At 32.3% G+C, this 24,186-nt stretch overlaps 1 protein-coding gene and 1 pseudogene across 7 annotated transcripts in view; both read left to right on the top strand.

The window, feature by feature from the left end:
* The window catches only part of LOC139861720 (disease resistance protein RML1A-like), a 37,090-nt gene extending 14,205 nt beyond the window's left edge, over positions 1 to 22,885 (top strand). For 4 of the 7 annotated variants that reach the window (XR_011763914.1, XR_011763913.1, XR_011763911.1 and 1 more), the window contains 2 exons: positions 9,119 to 9,444; positions 9,548 to 9,846. The gene's annotated coding sequence lies outside the window, so the exon portion shown is untranslated. Of the gene's footprint in view, positions 1 to 1,693; positions 1,829 to 9,118; positions 9,445 to 9,547; positions 9,847 to 19,854; positions 20,077 to 21,142; positions 21,209 to 21,694 lie in introns of those variants that run through there. The other 3 variants (XR_011763915.1, XR_011763916.1, XM_071850217.1) reach the window with 3 other exon arrangements.
* On the top strand, positions 52 to 2,451 carry LOC139863814 (U-box domain-containing protein 5-like; annotated as a pseudogene).
* Positions 22,886 to 24,186: the final 1,301 nt, after the last annotated feature.

Below are 24,186 nucleotides of genomic sequence, written 5' to 3'. Positions count from 1 at the left end.
AACTTCTTCTTTTTTTTACAACCATCACTAAATAACCCAGTGGTTGGGGCTATGAGTTCCTTGCAGAGAGGTTTCAGGTTCGAATCCCGTCTAGGGCGAATATTTAGCGGTGGCCAGGGATGGGTTGGAAACAGCCAGAGAGTAATCCTGCTAGACTGCGTACATTATAGTCTTTAATTTTTAAATTCAAAGTTTAAAAAGGACTTTCAAAAGTCAAATGCGACAGTTACTTTGGTACGGAGTATTATTTTATTATATATGTTGAGGACAAGTGCTTATGGGTATTGTTGTTGTTGTTGTTGTTATTAATGAGTAGAAGTCAACCCTTTGTTATCCATTTCTATCCTCTGGGTCAGCCTAAAATATAAGTGTAAGGTCAAACCAGTTGATGTCAGTCCAATATATATTTTTTAAGTTAAACAACCTTCAAAATGGTTCTATGAATTGATTTTTGTTTATGTTTAAATTTCTCTAAGAATGCTTTTGTATCCATGATTAACTATCTTTATCTCTCTTAAAATCAAACAAGTTTACAAAATAAACAAAAAGAAATGGTTGTTTGTCAACCCAACCCATGGAAACCTGTTTTGACCGGTTACCAAAAGTGCCTTGTTTCAACCCAAACCATTACTGACCCGCCCATCTTGCCACCTCTACAGGGTTATTGTATTATTTGCGTATGTCATTTTGTTGGTCCCTTAATAACTACAGGAGTATTGTATAGGGAGGTGAATACAATTACTTTTCAATTAACTAAACAGTTAAACTCGATTATGTATTCAAGCATGCAAATTAGATAGAGTCACAGGTAATTTTCAACGGTTATTCTTTATTGATTGAATCACAAAGAATTACAACTATCCTTGGCGGAATGATAGTTGGTTGATACAGATTACCTAGATTATAGCTAAGAGGTAAACTAAAAGCTATTACACGTTTAGGACTCTAAATAATGAAACCCCACACCACTAGTTGATACAACAGTGAATACAGCAATATATAGTAGTTCTATTGTCCGTGTAATTAATCTATTGTCCACTAGTACATTGGATGCTTTGTACTTGTGGACAATTGTGTCAGAAGGCGTGCTCTCCTTCTTTCCTCTTAGGTAGCTATTTGCAGGAACACACCAATTCGGTTTGGCACTACCATTTGATTTAAACAAATGGAATGTTGTGTTCTCTAGGTATGAATAAAGTATAACACATGTCTGCACATGCGTTCCACTTCTGCATTCCCACGTGGTCTTGTAAAGTCACTTGTCAGCCGCCGACTCCTGTCCTTTTCTGTTCAACTTTGTCTTCGACTTCTGTTGAATAGTGCGTTGATGTAGACCACTCTGGGAAACTACCATGCTTGTAATGGAGCATGGCTGTCTTGTGTTGTATGCTGCTATCCAGATCTACTGGTTCTTCATATGCTGAGTCACTTGATATTCTTAATTAGCTGAGTACTCATCCTGTGCTGATTCGAAGAATACATTCTACCTTGTGCTGGTAGAACAGCCAGCATACTACACACTCGACACAGCTATATTAGCTGACTGTACATAAACAACATAAACAAACTTGTGCTGGCTGCACATAACATTTTAGTGTAAATAAATTACAGTTTTGTCATAATTAAATCCTTAATTATTTTGGGGACTCAACACATTTCATGTGTTGGTTTAAGTAAAAAATATTATTTGCAGATGTATAAAGTACTTGAGCAAAGATGCGTACGTTTTAATTGCCGAATTTCTTGAATTCGAAGTGAAGAAGCCCTTGCTATCATAGAAGAGTTGTCTTCGAATCAAAATGGTCGATCAGAAATTTCTTCATCCGGCTCTGTTACTCGTCTCTTCAAGATTCTCGATACCCAAATCTCCGAAATTCAAACGCAGGCCCTTAAGATTCTCTATGATTTGACTTTGACCAGAAACGTTCGTTCATTGATTGTTTCCTGAGACCTAATCCCGAAACTGGTTATGCTTTCCGAAGATGAGTCGCTTTCAAGATACTGTATCGCAATACTAACGAATCTATGCGGAAATCAAGATAATAAAAGTATAATCGCCGAGACAAACGGGTGCATATCGTTTGTTGCTAGAATTCTCGAAAGTGAAAGTTGTGATGAACAAGAACAAGCTTTGGAGATTCTTCTTTCGTTATGTTCTCAAAGCGTTCATTATTGTCGGTTGGTTATGGATGAAGGAGTGATCCCGGCTTTGGTTTCAATTTCGATTAATAAAATGATAACGGGAAAGCAAAAGCACACGAAATGCTTCGGCTTTTGAGAGATATACATCATGAAGAATATGTTGATGAATCGAACGCCCCGGTTTATGATGTTCAAGAGGATTCGGATAGTTTACATGTGGAGAAGAAAACGTCTTCTAAAGCTTCTCGGATTTTATCTAAGTTTTCGTTGTTGTCGAAAGCTTCTTTGGTTAACAAACGAAAAGTATAGGCAAGTCTCTTAATTCTGAAAATATGAAATTAACCTTCTAAGGATTTTTCTAACGACGGCCTTAGAGCTGTCGTTAACATACTTAATTGTACATAGTGGTTAATATTGACATTTTAGTGACGGTTATTCAAATATGCCAGATATTTAACCTTCTTAACCACCGCCCTATGGTTGCCGTTCGAAAAATATTTCTTTTAAAGAAGTAGCTTATATTCAAATCACTTTTTCTTCAAAAAGTGCATCATCTGACTACACCTCACTATCACTTGGGATTATGGTTAAAATTGGTCTTAGTCATTTAAAAAGTGTTTGTTGTAAAGTCAATTGTGGCTGGCAATATTATATATTTTATTACTGTATCACCTACCATGTACTATAAATTATTTACTATAAATGCGGGTGTAAACTACCATATTGATTACCCCATCTATTGAACAAAATATGTTTTGTTCTCTACTTCGATCTTCTTTAATTTTTGTAGTCTATTGTCAAGAACCAAGCCATTAAAGGTAGTTATAAACTCCTAAATTATAACACGTTATCAGCACGAAGTGCTCCGTATAATCAAGGTTTATCTAAGCAAGCACAAGTCACTAATCAAGGTAAGAAATTCTTTAACGATATCTTCTATTATTTATTACTAAGGTAAATATTATTATCATCATAAGTAAAATTATACTTCTTTAATCTAACTTTTATTAACTTTACTAACATTTATATTTATGTTATTTAAGTTATATATGGTCGATTATACCGCCTGAATTATATTTCTGTAATCCAACTTTTATTAACTTCACTAACATTTATATTTATGTTATTTAAGTTATATATGGTCGGTTATACCGCCTGAATTATATTTATGTAATCTAACTTTTATTAACTTCACTAACATTTATATTTATGTTATTTAAGTTATATATGGTCGGTTATACCGCCTGAATTATATTTCTGTAATCTAACTCTTATTAACTTCACTAACATTTATATTTATGTTATCTAACATTTATGATTACTTATGCAATTAATTATTATTTATTTCATACATACTGATGTTTATTCTTAAAATTTATTATTTATTATTTATGCATAATATGTTTATTCTCTTAATCTTCGTATTTATACTAAACGTATTTATACTAAATGTATTTATAGTAATCGTATTTGTACTAATAAAATCTTTTATTAAAATTATTATTAATACAACGAGTACATAACAGTCAACGTCAACTAACGACGTTACAACGGTTATATATACATAACGGTTGTTAACGTCAACTGACGACGTTACAACGACTATATTTTTCAAATATAAAATAAACATCTCTGTTTTTCACATTTTCACAAATCAATCTTCATTTTCTCAGATTACCACTCTCAAAAAGTTTTTTTTGTAAAGATGATTCACACAAGGATGATTTTTCCTATTGTATTGGTCATACTAGCTATCATCATTGTTGCTAATATACCACCGGGTGAATCTATATTCTATCCTGCTCTTGTGGTTTTATCATTTGTAATCATGCGATTATTCTGTTGTTTGCTACTTATGAATTTAAAATGATTCTAATTTCATTTTATTATTTGTCTATGAATAGAAGTTGATTATGATTATGATTTATGTTGTTCATCTTTTTGATAATAGAAAATGTCGAATTTGAAAGGCTTAAATTTGCTCCTTTAGAATCAAGTGAGAACAACTAATTAACATGGGTTATGAATGTAGAAAAACGTCTCGAATCAATCGGTATTTTAGAAACCCTGAATGAAAATAACAATTGTTCCGAACAAGAGAAAGCAATAGCAAGTATTTTTCTTAGCAAACATATTGACGAGTCCTTAGAATCTACTCAAAGATAGATACGATATTAATTATCAAGAAATAACGGTGATCCATGAAAGAATAAAATTGAAGATGTTAGTAGACGCTCTTATAAGAATCCCGGAGATTCTTATTAATGATCTGGTAACGTGGATCATCAGTCTAGTATTTCTTGAATACATGAACATCTTGTTTATCTCTACAAATAAGTCCCAAAAGAAAAGAAAACGAGAGTGAATCTGTTAAAAAATCTTGATTAAATAAACCCTGAGCTACCTTGAGACTTGAATGGTTAGAATTTTCTAAGATGCCTAGCTTGTTATGTATCACTCATAAATAAATGGTTTTAGACCATAACGCGTATGTTTATTAAGTGTTATCTTTTATGTACTTCAGATTGTAACTTGTTTGCAGGTAATATAATTTGATTATCTTGCTGAAATATAACTCATTATTTGCCTATCTTATTTGAAGTTTTAGTATAAATACTGCTGAAATACAACATCAATTAAATGGTAAAGAGCTATGTATTGCAGATAGTAGTAACATACACACACACTATGATAAAATCTAAAAAATATTTCATTGATTTAAATCAAATGAAGGAATTATAAATACTATATCATGTCTTGAAAACTTGATATAAGGAATGAAAAAGACAAAAATTCATATTATCAAATGGTACGAATTTTTTGATAAATAATGCTTTGTTTTCTCCCAAATCAAAGAGAAATTTGTTAAGTTTCTCTGATATATATCATAATGGATATGATTATCAGTCAATGATAACCGGAAATGAGAAATACCTATGTAGCACCGAAAAGCGCATATGATGAAAAGCGCATATGATGAAAAGCACATCGCATATGATTAAAAGCGCATATGATAAAAAGCGCATATGATGAAAAGTGCATATGATGAAAAAGCGCAACGCATATGATTAAAAGCGCGTATGGTGAAAAGGATATATGATGAAAAGCGCATATGGTGATTAATGAAAAAGCACATATGGTGATTAATGAAAAGCACATATGGTGATTAATGAAAAGAATATTGAGAAAGAATCACCAATGTTTCTTAAAAGAATTCAAGGTTATATATATGGACCAATTCATCCATCATGTGGACCATTTTGATATTTCATGGTTCTAATAGACGCATCTAGCGGATGGTCTCATGTTTGTGTGTTATCAAGCCGTAATATGGCATCTGCAAAGTTTCTTGCACAAATTATTAAATTGAGAACACATTATTCTGATTACACCATTAAAAGGATGAGACTTGATAATGTTGGTGAGTTAACATCTCAAGCATTTAATGATTATTATATGTCTACAGGGATTGTTGTTGAACATCCAGTTACTCATGTGCATACACAAAATTGGTTTAGCTGAATCAATAGATAAACGCTTGCAGCTAATAACTAGACAATTGGTAATGAGTACAAAACTCTCAATATTTATATGGGGACACGTAAATTTACATGATGCGACATTAATTCGCATTAAACCAAGTGCAAGTCATAAATATTCTCCATTACCAACTTAATTTTGGTCGAGAGCCAAATATTTTCCATCTTAGAACATTTGGTTGTGCAGTGTATTTTTAATTGCACCACCACAACAAATGGTTCATCAAAGAAGGATTGAAATATATGTTGGATATGAAACATCTTCAATCATAAGATATATTGAATCCATGACGGGTGATGTTTTTACAGCACGTTTTTGCTGATTGTCATTTTAATGAAAAATTGTTCCCTAGATTAGGGGGAGAAATGAAAAAATAAATAAAATGACGTTTCATGATGTGAACATCAATTAAGGTATCTTGATACTCGCACAAAAGAATGCGAAACAAAAATTCAAAAAATAATGCATATGCAAGAACTTGCGAATAAATTGCCCGATGCATTTACAGATGCGAAAAGAGTGACTAAATCATATATATCAGCAGTAAATGCTCTAGCAAGAATTGAAATTCCAAAAGCTGGCAATAATGTTGTGATGCCCCGACCAAATCCATATGGACGAGAACATTACATATGATTACATCGCGAGGTACTTGACCTCTAAATGATACATTTTACAAACATTGCATTCGTTTTTAAAAGACAACCTTTCATTTCATCGAAAGTTGATAGGTATGCATACCATTTCATAATATCCAAACTATAAATGACCTAATCTGTCATTTACTTAATAATAATCTCTAATGAATTTCAACGACTCGAATGCAACGTCTTTTGAAATATGTCATGAATGACTCCAAGTAATATCTTTAAAATGAGCTAATGCACAGCGGAAGATTTCTTTCAACATGAGAATAAACATGCTTTAAAGTGTCAACCAACAGGTTGGTGAGTTCATTAGTTTATAGTAATCATTTCATTTTCATCATTTTAATAGACCACAAGATTTCATATTTTCCATTTCTTATTAACATGCATATCAGGCATTTCGCAAACTGCATCTGCATAAAAATCATTTATATGGTGAACCCTGGTAACCGACATTAACTAGATGCATATAAGAATATCCCCTATCATTCCGGGAAATCCTTCGGACATGATAAAAACAACATCGAAGTACTAAAGCATCCGGTACTTTGGATGGGGTTCGTCGGGCCCATAGATCTATCTTTAGGATTCGCTTCAATTAGTAGATCGGTTTACTAATTCTTAGGTTACCAAGCAAAAGGGGCATATTCGGCTTCGATCATTCAACCATATAATGTAGTTTCAATTACTTGTGTCTATTTCGTAAAACATTTATAAAAATTGCGCATGTATTCTCAGCCCAAAAATATAAAGGGTAAAAAGGCAAATGAAACTCACCATACTGTATTTTGTAGTAAAAATACATATAACGACATTGAACAAGTGTAGGGTTGGCCTCGGATTCACGAACCTATATCCATTATATATATTAACACATATAATTGTAATCGAACAAATTATATATGTATTCATTAGTCATTTCATTTTATAGCTTATATGTTTCATTAAATTATTAATATAGTTATGTTGTACGTATTGAGTATATTTTTACATAATATTAAATGTTTTAAAATAATAGTTATAATAATAATAATAATACTTTTATTAATAATGATAACAATAAAAATGTTACTTTTAATAAAAATGATAGTTTTTAATAATAATAATAATAATAATAATAATAATAATAATAATAATAATAATAATAATAATAATAATAATAATAATAATAATAATAATAATAATAATAATAATAATAATAATAATAATAATAAAAAAACTACCTCACAAGAAGTAGCCCTTAAAAATAACAAGAATGCCCAAGTCCGGGTTTGAACCCGCGACGTCCCGCTAACCCGAAACATCCTTAACCATTCCTCTGACCTCGCTTATCTGATTTTAATCCCAGCCTAAAACTATATAAACCATCAAAACATTATCATACCCATCTGCCTTCAAAACACGCCTAAAAATAAATGCCATGGCCAAGGCTCGAACTCAAGACCTCTCGGTTATACACCAACACCCATAACCGTCCCTCCATTTTCTCCTTTCAGTTTTAATACTCGACTTCCATCTATATAACCCGCATTAACTGTCCATCTTCTCCTTCACTAATCAATTCATCTCAATTATTATCATACATCATTTATTCTTGCTATATCATTATTCTTTATCATAATCATAATCCTAAATCATAATCATAACTCATAATCATAATTATAAATCATAATCATAATTCATAATCATAATTATAAATCATAATCATAATTCATAACCATAATTATAAATCATAATCATAATCCTAATCTAATCATCATCATTAATCAATAACATAAGATCACGATCATAATTATCTTTGTTATATTATCAAAACCCGTCATCATCTACTCTCGTTATCATCATCATTAATCATCATTGATCCATGACCATAAGCTTAATAATCTAATCATCCTCATCACAATACCATATATTACAACTTCATCGTGATTTATCATTCATATTCAACAGCAAACTAGCGAGGTATATGTATATATATAGTACTGAAACAGATTACACTTACATGTGTATTGAGTTATTTGTGTTGGGTCTTTGGCCGATAGCTCCTAAATATATACGGCCCAAAAGACTAACAACCTATCTCGGCCCAATCGTTAACTAGTTCCCGGCCCACCAAATCAATTCGTGCAGTTTTCAAGCAGGAGTCCAAATATTTATTTATGCCCACGTTGTTGCTTTCAAAGGCTGCTAACATGTTCCTTTCTACACCCATCGATGTATTGGTGGGGTTGTATGCATCATGAGGGTTGGCCATAAAATTGATACCTTGCTCCACCATAATTGTTGACTAGTTAGTGGGGAGCACATAAAAAAATTCGGTGGTGGTGGTAATCATGCATCACCTCATTCTTTCTTTTGTTGGCAAAAATACTAGCAAACAAACCAATCTCTTTTGTTAAACCTTTTATCCTAAATTTTTAAGTGTATGTGGGGTTTCGAAACAGCTCACTTACACAAATTTTGGGTCGTTCATAATGCTCATAACTTGTCCCACACCTCAATCAATATATTACACTTTTCTTTATTGACTAATATTACTTGGTATCCCACTAAAAATATAAAGGTAAGTGGAGTGGAGTACTTCTTCTTTAGAGGTTGTCGACCATATAGAAAAAAAAAATAACAACGGTAATTGTGATATATATAATGGTATTGGGGTTGGTTTGGTACTTGGGTTTATAAAGAGAAGAGAAGAAAAAAAAATTGGATAAAGGTGGTGAGGGTTTCACAGAAATAATAACGAGCAATAGCAGGTAAATAACGAGTAGTTGTGATTTTTGATTGAACAGGAAAGTATGCAGCATCGTGGAAGTTGAATCAGGTGGGTTGATCGAATAAAACATGAGTGGTAACGTAATGGTTTTGGGTTTGTTAGAAAACGACTAGGATAAGAAAGCTGGAACGAGTAGTAAGGTGATTCGAAACAGATAATAGAAGTAAGATAGAGGGAGAGGAAAGTGAGGGTTTCTCGAGGATGAAGACTTAAGTGGTGTTCATGGAGGTTTGTGATGGGTGTTGTTGCTTTGGTTCGACTAACAACGGAAGGACGAAAGATGATTGTGGGTGTGGTTGTTTAAGGTGGCGAAGTGGTGTTGTTGCCGAAACTATAAATGAGGTATGTATACAAATGTACAAGGTCATCTAAGTTTATTGCATGAATCCATTTCTTTCATTATTGTTTGATGCTGTATCAATAATCAATCGAGTTTGTATTGTAGTGAGGATGATATTGACATGTAACAAGAATCAGACAGGAAGGACATAATTTTTCAGTCAGAAGAAAATCAAAAGATAATTAACAGATAGCTACGTTCAACAGATTTTGTTTTAGCTTGCGAATAGGAGTCGACTCGTACAAATCAGTGGACAGGAATCTTCAATCAGTAAGAAGGAAAGAAGAAAAATATAAGTAAGATAGGGATTGAAAACAGAATCGTACAATTCTGTAATTTTGATATGAAACAGATTCGTACACATTTGTGTTTTTATATTTATTATCTTAATATTAATAATTAATAAGTTTAAATATATATTAATAATTAAATCAGACAAATGTTATTATCGGTAATCGAAATCAATAGATGATATTGTGAGATCGACTGGTATCTCTTAACACTGAATTATTCGAGCTTTATAGCAATTGTGGGTCAACATAATTTAATCAGGAATCAATAAAAGTTGAGTATGACTCTCAACTAAATTTTGTTTGTGGCCTAGTACAAGTTTACAAACAGGATTCTAATTTGATGATAATGTGAAACAAAATATTGGATCCTAGTATTAATAAATAAATAAGTATAATAATAATACCAATTGTCATAATAATTATATAAATGATGATAATAATTAATAATAATTTTTAACAACAATGATAATAAGAAGGGTTAATAGAAAAAAAAAATATAATAATATTATTATAACAATTGTATTTTCAACTTGTAATTACATTTAATATATTTAATATATTTATCACATTTACTAATTATATATTATAAAATAACATATATTAAATATTTAATCTTTATAAATTTTTATGTATATTACAATGTATAGAATTCATATGTATATAGATTCATTTTAGTAACAACTTACTTATTTTGCATATTACTTTATGTTTACAATTTAACTGATTAAATTGTATTATATTAATTCAAATCATTATATATACACTTATATTTATATTCACATATTTATTTACACACAATTTGTTCGTGAATCGTCGGGAATAGTCAAAGGTCATTTGAATATATGAAACAGTTCAAAATTTTTGAGACTCAACCTAACAGACTTTTCTTATTGTGTCAAAAATATTAAATCGTATCGAGAGTTTGGTTTAAAATTAGTCAAAAATTTCCGGGTCATTACAGTACCTACCCGTTAAAGAAATTTCGTCCCGAAATTTGATAGAGGTCGTCATGGATAACAATAAGAATGTTTTCATGACAAATATGAGTTGATAAATAGAGTTTTATCATCATTGAGTAATATGGATAAAATTATTTGATTTTGTGAAGAGTACGAGTGAAGCTATCACCAAAGAGTGAAATGAGTAGGTATAGATTCGTCATATCTTTTGACGTAGATATGATTGATTACCAAGTTCAAGAGGTTTGGGGAAAATCTTAATAATAAGATTTGATTCTTCGGTAATCACGGGAATTAAGATCCGCTTTAAATGCGATCATCTGTTTTGATTGCTCTGTCGAATATTTCACTATAAATCCACCCTCTTTGTTCCCTTATTTCCACAACTCGATTTGACTTGTCAAATTATCAAAAGTCACAAGAAAAGATATAACTATCAAGAAAATATGCTCTTGATATGTTTATAGATTAGATAGAATGTAAGAGTCGTGTAACATGGCACATGATGATGGTACTGTGAATCATCACATTCCATTAGAAACTCAGCATGAATTACTGTAATATAATCACGTTGATCAAGTGTCATTATATTATACTAACTCATGCATCAGTTCCCAACACTACTTCAAAACATTCATATTTTAAACTCGATTGTTACAGAATATAGAAACTAAAACAGTTTCTTTTATGATGTAACACAGATAGCGCGAAGAGGTAATGATTTCAGATAAGAATGGTTATGAAAATATCTTCAGAAATATCGAGGATATTTATAATGAAAGATATGATAATATCTTAGAATATCTAAAATCAGAGGATGATGAAGAATATTGTCCGCAAGGGTTTAGAGTAAGGAGCAAGATATTAGCTAAAGACTTCAGCAGGCATTGAATCCTTTGGATTCTTTGAAGGCAAGTTTAGTCTTTGTGATTCGTCCACAGTCTCCTTCATAGTTTGCTCAATCCGTTTTTCAGTTCCAACTTTTCTGAACGTTGCCAACATACTATTCTTTATCATCAAACTTTCGACGGTTAAAGTCGTTTACAGTTTTTGCTGCTTCATTCAGCTTTTTCAGAATTCAGAGTATTGATTCGTAGACTGGGTGCTTTTCAGAATTTCAGACTGGAAGATCATAGTTCTAAAAGATAAATGTTATATATATATACATATAACTGTTGATGTAGAAACGCTGCAAGATTCAAAATACTGATTGCTAATTCCCGGTAATTGGTATGGTAATTCTCGTTATAAGATATTGATGAGTATATGGTAAGGTTTTAATGAACAACCATAATGGTTCTTCGGAGAGACTTAAGTCAATGAGTAATGAAGTTGCTGCTTAGTTTTCTGATAATGTGATGGGGTGTAAACGGTTCCCCGGTAACGATGATGAAGGGGTAATCTTTATAATAGGGTGTATTCGAATAAATAACTTGAAGTTGATTTGCTGGAGCTGTCACAAAATTGGCTAATTTGAAAAGAAATTGCGTTGTTATTTTCGAAAATAATAATGCCAAAGAAGCTAGCACAGATACGTGTTAAACATTTATACAGGTTCCGAGAATTTTTCAGGTGCATAACTATATGCGTAAATCTTTTCTTCCGTAGATGAAGTGCGGTTGATTCATCCTCCCGATTGAGGTGTTTTCAGGAATCACGAAAGGTTTGAACGCAGATTGTAATCTTCAAGATACAAATGAGGTTTAAGATGAAAATCAAGTGGCAAACTTGAGGAAATATTTATCTATAGTAGATGTAATTTATTTACAATCTTTTAAGTCGAAATGTGTTGTATTTAATATTTCCTACTCTTTTAATACTTTTTAATTGTCCATAATAGTAGTCCAATAGTCCAATAGTTCAATAGTTCCACCAAAACTAGTATATTTTAAGGAAATAGTCATATAGGAACAGTTAGCTAGAAACAGTTAGCTAGGATTTGGTTAATATAGTTTTAAAGTTTTACGTAGTTAATTAATTGGTTACTAATCAATTTTATTTTGTTCATTATTTTCTTCATTATGCCACTTGTCAAATCTTGACTTGGATTTTGATCGGTCAAAATCCGAATATGAAATTGAACTTGGATGAAAATAGTTGTTCTTTGGTGAACGGATACGTATATGTGTGAATTTGAGCAGTGTTGTTAATGACTGCTGAATCTGAATTGAAGAATGTACAGTGTAACTTATTAATGTGAAATATAAATATTCTTCGGGTATTACCTACCCGTTAAAATATTTTCACCATTAACAGTTTGTACAAAAGAATTTTTAATTACAATCTTTATGAAAACATATATACATATATATTTTCTTCGGATGTAATCATGTATTTAATGAGTTAATATGATATTAATCTCATTTGCTTTTCGGTTTGAGCTAGAATAAGTAATCCCTAAAACTATTAGGATTCACATATTCTTCGCTGAATATTGATGAAGTTATGGATCAATACTTCATCGTTAATTATTAGGATCCACATATTCTTCGCAGAATATTAATGAAGTTATGGATCAATACTTCATTGTTCATTGCTGTTGGTACTCCTTGGTATCTATGGTGCGTATGATGTTGATGTTCGTGGGACAGAATGTGAAATTGAGGTTTGGGATGCGGATGTTGTTGTTGGTGGTACTGTTGATGTCGGTAATGTTGATGAAGCTGGTACATTTTGCACCATATTTTTCAAGCTACAACTCGGGTGCAAAGCTCGTTGACTTCTTCTATTATTCCGGGATGATTGTCGGTCGGAACGAGCAAATGCATAAGGTTTTGAATTTGAGATAGTATATAACTATGGCGAGATATTCGGGTAATGAGGGTGAAAATGGTGTTTCGGATTGGTTCGCCGGTAAGTGATTCAGGTTCTTCACCAAGAGGTGAATTCGGTTGATGGAAAGGATCGCCTTCTTCTTGTCTCCATTGATTAAGTCGACTACGAACCCATCAGATGAATTGAGGATGGATTATTGGTTGATTCATTCTGGTGACGCTGCTTTCGGAGCTGAAGTGGGACTCCATATCGGAATCCGATGGACTTGAACTAGTGGTGAGTTCCATTGCGTACGATTGAATAAAGGATTTTCGATATGAAATGAATTTCGGATGTCGGATGATATTCTAATTATATAGAATACCTAAATATGGTACAGAAGATCTCGTAGATAACGGAGAGAATTTAGGAAATGTGTCAGACAAGATTTAATGTGATAGGATGTGAATTTGTCTGTACACCATCTATGCAATAATTGCAATAAGACGTGTCGAGACTGAAAATGATAAGTAGATATTTTTCGACAAATGGTGGTAAGCAAAAACTTTTGACATGCAGACCAGGTTCAAGTCCAGACTTAATAACATAACCTAACAACTACTAGGTCGAAGTCCAGACTCATTAATGCATCCTAACAACTCCTAGTTAGACACACTAATGCAGACCTGGTTCGCTAAGACCACCGCTCTGATACCACCTGTGATGCCCCGACCAAATCCATATGGATGAGAACATTACATATGATTACATCGCGAGGTACTTGACCTCTAAATGATACATTTTACAAACATTGCATTCGTTTTTAAAAGACAACCTTTCATTTCATCGAAAGTTGACAGGTATGCATACCATTTCATAATATCCAAACTATAAATGACCTAATCTGTCATTTACTTAATAATAATCTCTAATGAACTTCAACGACTCGAATGCAACGTCTTTTGAAATATGTCATGAATGACTCCAAGTAATATCTTTAAAATGAGCTAATGCACATCGGAAGATTTCTTTCAACCTGAGAATAAACATGCTTTAAAGTGTCAACTAAAAGGTTGGTGAGTTCATTAGTTTATAGTAATCATTTTATTTTCATCAATTTAATAGACCACAAGATTTCATATTTTCCATTTCTTATTAACATGCATATCAGGCATTTCGCAAACTGCATCTGCATAAAAATCATTTATATGGTGAACCCTGGTAACCGACATTAACTAGATGCATATAAGAATATCCCCTATCATTCCGGGAAATCCTTCGGACATGATAAAAACAACATCGAAGTACTAAAGCATCCGGTACTTTGGATGAGGTTCGTCAGGCCCATAGATCTATCTTTAGGATTCGCGTCAATTAGTAGATCGGTTTACTAATTCTTAGGTTACCAAGCAAAAGGGGCATATTCGGCTTCGATCATTCAACCATATAATGTAGTTTCAATTACTTGTGTCTATTTCGTAAAACATTTATAAAAATTGCGCATGTATTCTCAGCCCAAAAATATAAAGGGTAAAAAGGCAAATGAAACTAACCATACTGTATTTTGTAGTAAAAATACATATAACGACATTGAACAAGTGTAGGGTTGGCCTCGAATTCACGAACCTATATCCATTATATATATTAACACATATAATTGTAATCGAACAAATTATATATGTATTCATTAGTCATTTCATTTTATAGCTTATATGTTTCATTAAATTATTAATATAGTTATGTTGTACGTATTGAGTATATTTTTACATAATATTACATGTTTTAAAATAATAGTTATAATAATAATACTTTTATTAATAATGATAATAATAAAAATGTTACTTTTAATAAAAATGATAGTTTTTAATAAAAATGATAATAATAATAATAATAATAATAATAATAATAATAATAATAATAATAATAATAATAATAATAATAATAATAATAATAATCATAATAATAATAATAAGAAAACTACCTCACAAGAAGTAGCCCTTAAAAATAACAAGAATGCCCAAGTCCGGGTTTGAACCCGCGACGTCCCGCTAACCCGAAACATCCTTAACCATTCCTCTGACCTCGCTTATCTGATTTTAATCCCAGCCTAAAACTATATAAACCATCAAAACATTATCATACCCATCTGCCTTCAAAACACGCCTAAAAATAAATGCCATGGCCAAGGCTCGAACTCAAGACCTCTCGGTTATACACCAACACCCATAACCGTCCCTCCATTTTCTCCTTTCTGTTTTAATACCCGACTTCCATCTCTATAACCCGCATTAACTGTCCATCTTCTCCTTCACTAATCAATTCATCTCAATTATCATCATACACCATTTATTCTTGCTATATCATTATTCTTTATCATAACCATAATCCTAAATCATAATCATAACTCATAATCATAATTATAAATCATAATCATAATTCATAATCATAATTATAAATCATAATCATAATTCATAACCATAATTATAAATCATAATCATAATCCTAATCTAATCATCATCATTAATCAATAACATAAGATCACGATCATAATTATCTTTGTTATATTATCAGAACCCGTCATCATCTACTCTCGTTATCATCATCATTAATCATCATTGATCCATGACCATAAGCTTAATAATCTAATCATCCTCATCACAATACCATATATTACAACTTCATCGTGATTTATCATTCATATTCAACAGCAAACTAGCGAGGTATATGTATATATATAGTACTGAAACAGATTACACTTACATGTGTATTGAGTTATTTGTGTTGGGTCTTTGGCCGATAGCTCCTAAATATATACGGCCCAAAAGACTAACAACCTATCTCGGCCCAATCGTTAACTAGTTCCCGGCCCACCAAATCAATTCGTGCAGTTTTCAAGCAGGAGTCCAAATATATATTTATGCCCACGTTGTTGCTTTCAAAGGCTGCTAACATGTTCCTTTCTACACCCATCGATGTATTGGTGGGGTTGTATGCATCATGAGTGTTGGCCATAAAATTGATACCTTGCTCCACCATAATTGTTGACTAGTTAGTGGGGAGCACATAAAAAAAATTCGGTGGTGGTGGTAATCATGCATCACCTCATTCTTTCTTTTGTTGGTAAAAATACTAGCAAACAAACCAATCTCTTTTGATAAACCTTTTATCCGAAATTTTTAAGTGTATGTGGGGTTTCGAAACAGCTCACTTACACAAATTTTGGGTCGTTCATAATGCTCATAACTTGTCCCACACCTCAATCAATATATTACACTTTTCTTTATTGACTAATATTTCTTGGTATCCCACTAAAAATATAAAGGTAAGTGGAGTGGAGTACTTCTTCTTTAGAGGTTGTCGACCATATAGAAAAAAAATAACAACGGTAATCATGATATATATAATGGTATTAGGGTTGGTTTGGTACTTGGGTTTATAAAGAGAAGAGAAGAAAAAAAAATTGGATAAAGGTGGTGAGGGTTTCGGTTTCTACTTGGCTTGACTAAACAGAAATAATAACGAGAAATAGCAGGTAAATAACGAGTAGTTGTGATTTTCGATTGAACAGGAAAGTATGCAGCATCGTGGAAGTTGAATCAGGTGGGTTGATCGAATAAAACATGAGTGGTAACGTAATGGTTTTGGGTTTGTTAGAAAACGACTAGGATAAGAAAGCTGGAACGAGTAGTAAGGTGATTCGAAACAGATAATAGAAGTAAGATAGAGGGAGAGGAAAGTGAGGGTTTCTCGAGGATGAAGACTTAAGTGGTGTTCATGGAGGTTTGTGATGGGTGTTGTTGCTTTGGTTCGACTAACAACGGAAGGACGAAAGATGATTGCCGGTTTGGTTGTTTAAGGTGGCGAAGTGGTGTTGTTGCCGAAACTATAAATGGGGTATGTATACAAATGTACAAGGTCATCTAAGTTTATTGCATGAATCCATTTCTTTCATTATTGTTTGATGCTGTATCAATAATCAATCGAGTTTCTATTGTAGTAAGGATGATATCGACATAAAGAATCAGACAGGAAGGACATAATTTTTCAGTCAGAAGAAAATCAAAAGATAATTAACAGATAGCTACGTTCAACAGATTTTGTTTTAGCTTGTGAATAGGAGTCGACTCGTACAAATCAGTGGACAGGAATCTTCAATCAGTAAGAAGGAAAGAAGAAAAATATAAGTCAGATAGGGATTGGAAATAGAATCGTACAATTCTGTGATTTTGATATGAAACAGATTCGTACACATTTGTGTTTTTATATTTATTATCTTAATATTAATAATTAATAAGTTTAAATATATATTAATAATTAAATCAGACAAATGTTATTACCGGTAATCGAAATCAATAGATGATATTGTGAGATCGACTGGTATCTCTTAACACTGAATTATTCGAGCTTTATAGCAATTGTGGGTCAACATAATTTAATCAGGAATCAATAAAAGTTGAGTATGACTCTCAACTAAATTTTGTTTGTGTCTGTGGATTGAGATTCGCCTAGTACAAGTTTACAAACAGGATTCTAACTTGATGGTAATGTGAAACAAAATATTGGATCCTAGTATTAATAAATAAATAAGTATAATAATAATACCAATAATCATAATAATTATATAAATGATGATAATAATTAATAATAATTTTTAACAACAATGATAATAAGAAGGGTTAATAGAAAAAAAAATATAATAATATTATTATAACAATTGTATTTTCAACTTGTAATTACATTTAATATATTTAATATATTTATCATATTTACTAATTATATATTATAAAATAACATATATTAAATATTTAATCTTTATAAATTTTTATGTATATTACAATGTATAGAATTCATATGTATATAGATTCATTTTAGTAACAGCTTACTTATTTTGCATATTACTTTATGTTTACAATTTAACTGATTAAATTGTATTATATTAATTCAAATCATTATATATACACTTATATTTATATTCACATATTTGTTTACACACAATTTGTTCATGAATCGTCGGGAATAGTCAAAGGTCATTTGAATATATGAAACAGTTCAAAATTTTTGAGACTCAACCTAACAGACTTTTTCTTATTGTGTCAAAAATATTAAATCGTATCGAGAGTTTGGTTTAAAATTAGTCGAAAATTTTCGGGTCATTACAAATGTCACTCATGAGTCTTTTGTCATGTCTAAAACGTGGAAGACAAATTAGTTCCAAAGATAAAATCCTCGAAAAGGAAAATCAGCTGATAATGAGGTAAAAAAAAAAGGTGTTCAAGAAGAACCACAAATCAATACTCTTTCTGCAGAGGAGATTGATGACCCAAATACGGAATTTTCAATTAATTATGCACATTCAAAAATATTATGGAACCGAAATGAAATGATAAATCTTGTTGAGATATTTTCATATTGCATATGACATCATGAATAAAGATGATGACCTGGAATCAAAATCTGTCATTGCGTGTCAAAATAGACATGATTGGACTCAATAGATAGGAGCAATACGAGCTGAATTAGAATCGCTCAATAAAAGAAAATTTTCGGATCAATCGTTATCTCTTTTAAAGATGTGAAACGTATGAGATAAAAAATGAATTTTTATCCGAAAAAGAAATGAGAAAAAATGAAGTTACAAGATAAAGCTAGACTTGTAACTCAAGATTCTCTCAAAGACCATGAATGGATTATGAGGAAAACTTATTCTCCTGTTGTGAATGCAATTACTTTTAGACACTTAATCAGCCTAACAGTTTCTAAAAAAATTGAGAAATGCATCTCATGGATGTTATTACTACTTATTTAAATGAATCACTTGATAGTGATATATACATGAATATCCATGAAGGGTTTAAGGTATCAGAAACATCTAATGCAAAACTCAAAGAAATGTATTCCATTGAATCACAAAGATTTTTATATGGGTTGATACAATAGTATAACTGATTAAGTGATTACTTGATAAGAAAAAGGGTATACAAATAATCTTATTTGAACATGTATTCTTATTAAGAAAACAATGTCCGGATATGTGATTGTAAGTTGTTTATGTCAATGATCATAACATCATATGAACAAATAAAGAGATCTATTAAAGCATTCAACTTCTAAAATTTTTTTAATGAAAGATCTTGAAAAAAAATCAAGTATTTCCTTGGAATGCAAATTGAGCATATGCCTAATGGTTTACTTGTACATCAAACAAACTATACGAAAAAGTTTTTAAAACGTTTCAATATGGACAAGACAAAACCATTGGTTGATATATCACTCAATATTGACACTGATCCATTTCATCCCCGTGAAGATCATGAAGATCTTTACAGATCAGAAGTTCCATATCTTAGTGCAATTGGGGTTATTATGTATTTTACAAATTGTACAAGACCTGACATTTCTTTTGCAGTTAATTTGTTGACAAGGTTCAGCTCACAGCCCTACCAAAAGACACTGGAATAGGATCAAACACATATTTCGCAACCTTCGAGGAACTACTGATTTAGGATTATTTTATTCTAACGAATCAAAACAAGATTTGGTTGGTTATGCAGATGCAGGTTATTTTATCTGATCCACATAAAGCTCAATCTCAAAATGGATATTGTAACATCCTCAATCGGGCCTAGTTGTAAGATTAGTATTTTGCCCTTAAGTTTGTATTGCGTTATTATATGCTTTTATTTCTATTTAATATTTATTATTATATAATAATGTGGTTAGGACCAGTTTGTGACAAGGGTCACAGAACAGGTTTGTTTATTTAGTTTGGACTTCGTTTGGGCTACCAAATGATGTGCGAAAGATATCAGATAACTGATAAATACCCGTGTGTTGCACTGTGTGAGAAATTAACCTAAATTAAGTGACTAGTCTGTGTGTTCTTCTTTCCATTTCTAGACCCTTCTTCCCAAACACACCCGTTCTTCATCTTCCTCACCTACAATCAAACCCTAATCCTTAATCTTTAGCTAGAGCTCAAATTGTTCATATCTTTGTGTTCCTTGTGATTTATTGATTCTAACAAGGTAAGATTCATAGCTTTTCATGCTTTAATCTTCAAGAAAATGGAGTTTTTGTGTTAGTTTTCATAAAAGTGTAAATTTGTGTCAAAACAAGTGATTTAAGTGTTGTTATGGTCAAATTGTTGTGGGTTTTGAGTCTATAACATGTAGTGAACAAGTTGTGGTCGATTTTGGTGTTTAAAACGAGCTCTAGATCGAGATTTGAGGATTTCATCGTGAAGTCCGTAGCCTTTGTTCAGTTTCTGATGAAGATGAACACACTCGGCCGACTGTCGGTCGACAGTCGACCGACTGAGGGTTGAACCTACCGATTGACGAAGACAACCGACCGACTGTTGAGTGAACCAACCGACTGAGATTTACCTTCGGCCGATTGATGTAATACCAAATGAACCGACCGACTGGGAAGGTCAGTCGACCGGTTGTATCGACAGTCGACCGACTGTAAGAGTCAGTCGACCGACTGAGTGTTCAGGGCAGAATATTTTACCTAAGTGTTGATTTTTAGCTGTTATGCTGCCCGTTTGTATTTTGGTGTTTAGGATGTAAATTTTGAAAGTGCACAAGTGTTAAGCAGAAAATTTTTAGCGGACAGTTTTCTGACAAAATTTTCTGTATTGTGTTATTTGGTGTTTATGGACATAAACTAACTCGTGTATATGTATTTCTCAGGAGAAAAGGAGAAAGAGAAGGTTCAGTGATTAGATAGCTGAACACCTTCTCGTTTGCTGGTATTTGGTGAGTGGGACTAACTGGAGAATATAGTATATAGAAGCATGTTATATTATGATTGCCATGCTTGTTAGATATACTTATTGTTGTGGTTAGTTGTTGTGATGACTGCATGTTAGTTGATGCTTGTCTGCTGGAGCTCAGTGCGTCCCTATTGTGTGGTAGCCTCGGTAGGAGAGATCAACCTGCGGGTTGGGTTCCTCTGTGGTAGCCTAGACAGCCGTGGTGTATATATATGTGAATGACGCGTCCGTCGCGTGTGGATTATGTATATACATACGGTGGTGGAGGAACTTCTGGTAAGCCCCAGTCCGATCAGCTGGTGGTTAATGGTTTGGCTGAGCCGCCAGAGTCTCTGTAGACGGCACTTGGGTGATGTTTGTGTGTTAGACTATCGTGACATGATTAGTATAACACTTATGTATGCTATGGCCTGTAGTTAGTCGTACTCACTTAGCTTCCTGCTAATTCCCCTCCATCTCCTCCCTGCAGGTTGATAGCTTTTGTAGATAGTGCTTTTTGGGAGAAGACGGGCATGGTGATGTTATGTTTGACAGGGTTAACTCTGATGTGGTCTTTTATAGTTTGAACTATGTTCTTTTGAAAACTTAATGTATTTACGTCTTTACCAGTTACGTATGAAATTTGTTGTAATGACACGTGACATCGGTTTGTACAAATGTTGATATCGTATTTAAATAATATAATGCTTCCGCCACGTATGTATATATATAAAAAAAAAAATTAGCGGTGTCACAGATATGTATTCCTAAATGGAGGTACTGCAATATCATGGCGTTCTCAAAAACAAACACTTGTTGCAACATCATCAAATCATGCCGAAGTGATTGCATTACATGAAGCTACTCGGGAATGTTTTTGGTTGAGATCAATGACACAAATCATTATTGATTCTTGTGGACTAGAACGCTATAAAAGACCAACAACTATCTTCACCAACAACTATATATGAAGATAATGCAGCTTGCATAATACAAATGAAAGAAGAGTATCAAAAGTCACAGAACAAAATATAAATGCTGACAGGGCGCCAAAGCCATAGACGTCTTAACGATCATAAGTTTGATGGAAAAGAATGGTATGTTGGTAAGGCTCAGAAAAGACTAAAAGGGAATAGGAATTGAAACAAGGGTTTGAGCAAACCATGAAGGAGACTGTAGACAAATCACAGGGGCTAAACTTGTACATAAAAGATTTAGATAATACAGTTTCAGATGAAAACCTCAGATTCTTCTCATATACTCAAGATCTCGTAAAAGACAATCAGATTAAAATGAGATACGTTCAATCAACAACTCTGCTGATCTTTATACCAAAGCACTATCAACCGCTGTTTTCAGAACACACGTTTACAATATTGGCATGAGACAAGTTCAAAAGATGTGACGACTCAGTGATGTCTACTTGAGGGGGAGTCAACTCTATACTGCACTCTTTTTCCCTTGACTAAAGTTTTTATCCCACTGGGTTTTTCTTTAGCAAGGTTTTTAATGAGGCAGTACTAGTTGCTCTATAATGAACTAAAATTGTCATCCAAGGGGGAGTGTTGTAAAGTCAATTGTGGCTGACAATATTATATATTTTATTACTGTATCACCTATCATGTACTATAAATTATTTACTATAAATACGGGTGTAAACTACCATATTGATTACCCCATCTATTGAACAAAATATGTTTTGCTCTCTACTTCAATCTTCTTTAATATTTGTAGTCTATTGTCAAGAAACAAGCCATTAAAAGTAGTTATAAACTCCTAAATTATAACAGTGTTGTTGTTATTGACCATTTTCATGTTTTTTTTTTTTTTTTTTTTGTGTGTGTGTGTGTGTGTGTGTGTGCAGGTTTTGCAGTTTATTCTTCTCATAAGCCCTGATTTGTAATCATTTGTAGTAATGTAGTATGCAGATGAACTTTCTTTCTGTTTCAAGAATCCAACTTGAAGTTGAAAATTAACCATCATGATTTATCCTGCTGATAAACATAACTGTAAATATTAAGTTAGTTGACTATATGAACCAATATAACTACCCTTTTTTACTTCATTTATTCAGATTGCAACTCTGCACATATGATTTCATGTTATTTCGTATGCCCATCCAATTATGTTTCTAAGCTTTCATCTTTCCTAATTTTGGATGTCGACATATTGTTACGATGTGCGCCGCACGGGGCACGCTCTAGCAATATGATCAATGGCTATAAACTATATATGTATCAAACTAGTGAATGGTCTTTGTTATGTGTTGGATTGATCATGAAAGTTTGGTACAAATTTTCCTTTTTAACAAGAACTTAGGTGATCGTAATTTAGAAGAATATATATATGGCTATAAAAAGTCATAACTTTTTTTAGCGGTGGGGTAGTTCTTATCTTTAAAGATAGATATCCCTTTTATTTAGCAAAATCAAAATATGATATTAGTAAGATGGGTCCGGATTACTTGTGGGTAATGTCATGTCAAAATTTGTATGCTACCGCTATGTTGCGCAAAAAAGTGTTCACTAGTTGTTGAACCCTCGCTTCGCGCCGGAGGTTCGGTTTTCAATGTATTTTCTTGCGTTTAGTTTGTAAAATTATTTCGTGGCTAAAGAATGATGTCGTTGAAGCGCAACTCGAGTCGAACTAAAAGGTATAACCCGTGAAAGATTTAAATGTTATTTTAAATTAACAATATATGTCCATCCCCTGGTTTAGCTATGTAATTATCGACTTTTAAAAATTTAACGCAAAATCAACGTGTATGAAAAGTACCCCAAATATTTAGCGTTTTTTAATAAGCGTCCGTTGGACGTATAGTTAGTGACATTGTGTTCCTAAAATTATTTCGAGTTTAATGATGGTGTCGGAAAAATTTAACTCGTTGCGAGCGAGAAAATATGACCCGTTGAATATTTGAGTGGAGTTTATTTAAATTTTTTTATGAAAATGGTTATTTGACACTTTACTCCCTGTTTGGGG

This window comes from Rutidosis leptorrhynchoides, chromosome 8, assembly GCF_046630445.1.
Source record: "Rutidosis leptorrhynchoides isolate AG116_Rl617_1_P2 chromosome 8, CSIRO_AGI_Rlap_v1, whole genome shotgun sequence".
NCBI lineage: Eukaryota > Viridiplantae > Streptophyta > Magnoliopsida > Asterales > Asteraceae > Rutidosis > Rutidosis leptorrhynchoides.
Note: the sequence above shows the minus strand (reverse complement) of the source record. Positions and strands in the feature narration are given on the sequence as shown.